The sequence below is a fragment of the Sinocyclocheilus grahami genome, unplaced genomic scaffold, assembly GCF_001515645.1.
Source record: "Sinocyclocheilus grahami isolate Dianchi unplaced genomic scaffold, SAMN03320097.WGS_v1.1 scaffold335.1, whole genome shotgun sequence".
NCBI classification, from domain to species: domain Eukaryota; kingdom Metazoa; phylum Chordata; class Actinopteri; order Cypriniformes; family Cyprinidae; genus Sinocyclocheilus; species Sinocyclocheilus grahami.
The window spans coordinates 1,280,655-1,286,083 of NW_015505514.1; positions in this window are offsets into that span (position 1 = coordinate 1,280,655).

Consider the following 5,429-nt stretch of genomic DNA (forward strand, 5'->3'; position numbering starts at 1 on the left):
CTGCTCATCGCTCCAATCTAAGCTGGGAGTTTACTCAATTCACCAAACTCTATACTGACCTTAACCCTGTGCCAGCTCTTGTCCTAGAGCTAAACCTAGAGTCCACTCATTTCCCAGAGCACTCCCCAGTGTCCATCTTTATACATGATGCAAGCCAAGAGACTGCAGCCTTGTGTTTGCTGGTACTAGCGACTGGGTATGTTTAATTGGCACACACAGGACATTTTTTTTTGGAGGGGGGGTGCATACACAGCTGTGCATTCAATGCCACAGCTCCAGGATGCCCTCCCACCCTCCCGGGCTGAATTCTGTTGCGCGAAGTCACACCTTCCGGAAGGGGGGAGTACTGTGTTAGATCATCAGTCACCTTGTCTGTCACCTCTGCACACTACACCTCCCACAATCCCCCTTGGCTTTCACCTGTACACACTTCAAAATCACCAAACCTGTCTGCCATGATCCTCATCAACTCTCCATAAAAGCCAGCACCATACACACAGGCATTTTCTGGTCTCATCTATGGCTAAGACTGCATCCATTTGGATTGTTACTCACCTGAAGAATACTTACCTCCTTGATCCTCTCCTTGTTCCTGTTTCCAGTCTCCAACTTCTCTTCTCTCACCTCCAGCCTCGGATGGCTCCGCTCCACCTCGTCTTGCCATCCAGACTTCTGTGCTCCTCCCACCCTCGATTCCGGCGTGGACCATTGGCCATTCAGCCTAGCCAGGTCAGTTGGCTCCACCTGGGTCGGACTTCGCCACCACTCCGCTGTGGACTTGCGGGCCATCTGTTGCTCTTCGGCCCTCCACCCCTTCTGCTACGCTCTGCCCTCCCTTAGGCTCCGCCTCCTTCCTTGGTCAATCCAGAATGCCCTCTGACCTCTGGATCCCCTCCAATATCTCGGCGATCATCGCCACGGCTCCGTCGCAGTCTCTTGGATCCTCGACGTCGCTCCACCTCCTAGGGTCTCTGTCTGCGTGTTGGACTCCACTTCCATCTTCATCGTCTCAGGTCATCCTTATGGCAGCGTGTGTTCCCATCGCGCCTTGGCTCCTCCCTCCAAAAGCCACCGCCATGGAGCGCAGTTCTGGCTGTAGCCTGGGTTTCCATCCACCCTCTCCTGCTCAAGGTTCCTCCCTGGCTCTCCCCACCATCATCACCTCCCTGGACTTTTTGTTCATGCCTCCTCCCAGTCATCCGTCCTCCTCCAAAGCCTCCTCCTGTATCCCTCTGCCTGTTTGGGTCATCCCTTCGCCACTCCCTCATCCTCTGTCTCCTCGTCATCACAGAGCAAGGACATGCCTTCCGGGAGGGGGGGGGGGGGGGGACTCTGGGTGCTTCTCAATATCTCTCCTCGTTTCCTCGCTCCTCCATCCTCCATCCTCCATCCTATGACCCCGAAAACCGATCAAGCTCAGCCATCTTGTAGGACATCTCAATTCTCTAATTGCACCATGAGGAGGTGAGGATCGCGACTTCTTGAGGAGTCATGAGCGAGGATACACAGGTGTATCCTTTGCGGAAGTGTTTTATCGACTAAACGTGATGCACATATAAATTATCCTCCTCCAATATTAAATCATTATCTCTAATGTTCAAGAATTCTGACGTGCAAGCTAAATCCAGCGGTGTAGAGTTATCATTAATTGATGACACTTTGAAGTGACGCTAAAGGGAGCGAGGATATATCATTTCACTTGATTCAATTCCACCGTCCTTGTGTCTTTTCCTTGCGCTCTTCCCTCACATCCTGAAGTGGTGGAGCTAAGACGCGAGGAAAGGAAGCGAGGAAAAGAAACGAGGATGCACAAATAAGAATTGAGAAGCACCCATTGTGTTCCTGCTCTAGTTAATTTGTTGTCATGGTTACTCATTTGATTTCATCATTATGTTCAGGTGGGTGTGTGTCATTTCCCCTACTGAAGTTCAGTTCCGTTTGTGAACTTATTATTATTATTATTCCAGTCTTCAGTGTCACATGATCTTTCAGAAATCATTCTAATATTCTGATTTGCTGCTCAAAAAGTATTTATTGTTCTTGTCAATGTTAAAAACAGTTGTGCTACTTAATATTTTTATGGAAACGGTTATATTTTTTCAGAATTCTTTGATGAACAGAAAGTTTAAAAGACCAGCATATATTTTGAATACAAACATTTTATAAAATTACAAAGGTCTTTACTATGAATTTTGATCAATTTAAAGCATCCTTGCAGAATGGTTTCAACAACAACAACAACAAAACTTTACTGAACCCAAACTTGACACTATTTATAATTAATTTGTTTCTTTCTTAAAAATATAAAGGTTTTCTGTCATTTTCTTGCAGGAGTTCTTTGCTGTTTGGACACAATCCTTCTTAGTGTTCAAAAGTTCCTATTATTCACTTTTGGTTTTCACCGATGAAATCTTGCCATGCTTTGTGTAAGCAGTTATAATGGTAAAGATTATTTATCTTTAAATATCAAACAATTAAACTTACAGATGCTCCTGATAAATGGGATTCCATGTATTGTCCTTTCTGGAAGTCTAACAAGTCACCCATTTCAGCCACTCTTATTGAGCGCTACTGAGAACAATTTCTTTATCTTTTAGTGGGACATAATACATTCCAGATGAGTACTACAGCAGTACTCAGATGACACATACAGTTTATGGAAATTCAGTGTGTAAACTTCTGGTTGGATAGTACACTGGACTTTGAACTCATAATTACTGTAAAGCATAGACATGTATGAGTCATACCAATGTTTACTGATAGTAAATACCATTAGAGAAGATGGGAGCAATACTTGTTCAGAGGAATTTAAAGGAATTTTGTGGGTTAAATACCAAGATTAATGTTGAATCAGAGTGTCTTTGATGAAGAAAAGGAACATTCTAGATTAAAACATGTACTAAATTCTTAGACAATTACTCTTTGTGTTTATGTTGCATGGTCATGGAAAAACTTCAATATTCCTGTTTCCTCAAAACCTAACTTCCACGAAAGAATTTTACTTTTGTAAAAAAAAAAGTCATGATCATAAAACGTGAACAGTTGGAGCATTATGATGAACTTCAACATCTGAAAAGAAGATTTCCTCCTTCAACATCTCCAAAGCAGCTGCAAGATGTTTTGACATATAATATTCAACTGGAGACTATTCAAGAATTTGTATGAATCTGTTCTGCATCATAGTGTAGCCGAGTGAGGAATAGCCCCAGAGTGATTGGCTGGCATTACCCAAGCCGGTGAACATATCAGTGTTTGTATTTCATTATGATTGGTCAGTATTGTGTAAGGTTCATGACTTACACTATCGGTGCCTGTGTGTTGAATATAAAAACGGGAAGTGTTTGGCTGCTTGGGATGCATCATCCTTGGTACTGCCCCTCTGTGACATGTAGCATTTTGAATGAGGGATAGCGGTTGGGTTATTCTCCTATCTGCCGTACACTGACTGAGCCAGTTTTCAAGTAGCTCTAATCCTGTGTGGCGATCGACCATACTCATTGCAGTATTGTAAAGTTCTCTTGGTTTGACTGCACGTCCAGGGGTTTCCGATGATTTTAATTGGAGCAAAATGTACATGAAGGGACGTGACTGCACTGCTGCTATGTTTTTTTTTTTGTTTCGTTGCAGTTTTAATAGTTTGTCAACTCACCTTGGTCTGTATTGTTTTATTTGTGTTGGAATCACTGGCACAGGATTGTGCTGGTCTGCGCGTGAGTTAGCTGGGAGGCTAAATTTATGTAATCTGGCCATATATACCTTTTGGACATTTTGTTTCCCTCCTTAGTGTTTATGTTTTGTTTTTTAGTATTTTGTGTATAAGTTATCATTGATTTGTATGTGCTTTATAGTTTGTTTCTGTCTTGTTTTGTGTGTGGATCTAAGTGTTTAAAGTGGGAGGGGTTGGCCATGGAATCCTGTACTGGTGTGTCCATATGGAGTGCTGTGCTTAACATTTTTCTTTGCTTTCACAAGTGTGGGTTGTGGGTATTGAGTGTGGGGTAGAACACAGAGAGCACCTCAACTCTTTTATTTTTGTTATTTTATCTTATTGTACATATGGTTTTCTATGTTTCTAGTGTTGTTTGTGCTGTGATTTCTGAGACCTTGTGTGAAATTGTATTGATTGACTGTTTTTATTATTAATGTCTATGCTTGAATAAAGTGATTTGTCTATATCTCTGTCTACGTCTCCATGCTCATACCCTGCCTTTGGCAACGAACCTGTTACACTGGGCTGTTATGTCCCGGTGTAAAGGATTTGTTTCTTTTGTTACTGGTAACTCCCTCTACCTGACCACCCCTTGCCACAATAGCAAATGGTGGTGAAACACCCTAATAAAGAAAGTTGTTCACATTCTTTTGTCCAACCCCTGTATCCTAAAAACCTTTTACACTTCAAAGGGTGAGCCACAAAAGTCTTACTGATTTAAAGCCTTTTATGTGCTGTGGAGTGATAACAGCTTTCTTTGTAAAAAGCAGTGACAAAACTATTTAATGGCATTAAATTACTGCCCTGGTGGGTGCTGAATAAAAACATGCCTAATTATGTTGTTCTGCAAAAGCCAGCAAAATGTAGCTTTTTGTGAACTTTACATTTGTATTTTTATTTAGTTATTTATTTTTCAATTGAGATTTTATACCTTTTCTCTGACCCTTAATTTTCAATATTCAATTATTTTTTTATTTTTTTTTGCTGCTGTGCCTCTAAAACTCCAATTAATTCAATAATCCATTACATTTAATATATGTGAAGACAGAGAGGCTCTGCTTTTTACAGCCCATTACTGCAGCCCATTTGGAAAGAAGAACCTGTAAATTCCTGGAACAAAAGCTCAGATTGCACACCATCTATCGAAATAGCACACATGAAATGTAGCCACTCTAGAAAATCATTGAATGATGTCAGGCACATACAAAACACAATATCTGCCCTCTCTATAGTTCTTCTGCCTGTATTCATTGTCCTTCAATACGATCAAAGCTCCTTTGACATTCAAGCCATATTTTGCCCTATAGAGGGATCATTTTGAGCCCCTCCTCTACGTTATTTTACAGTTGAACCCTATTTGCATTTTGTCTATAGTGATTTATTTATTTAGTGATCTATTTGCTCATTTGGTGTCTTCCTGCCCAGGAGAGTCTTAAAATTAACCTCTATTCCTTTTCTCAACCACTTCATATCATTTCAGTTTTTGATTGCAATAAGCGCATAAGATCCTTTCTGATGAGATCTATAATACCGTTGATCCTTTATGATTTGCACTGTCCATTGTGTTAGATTACACCTCTGACTGCTGTGGTATATTGAGCCATTATAGATAGATAGATAGATAGATAGATAGATAGATAGATAGATAGATAGATAGATAGATAGATAGATAGATAGATAGATAGATAGATAGATAGATAGATAGATAGATAGATAGATA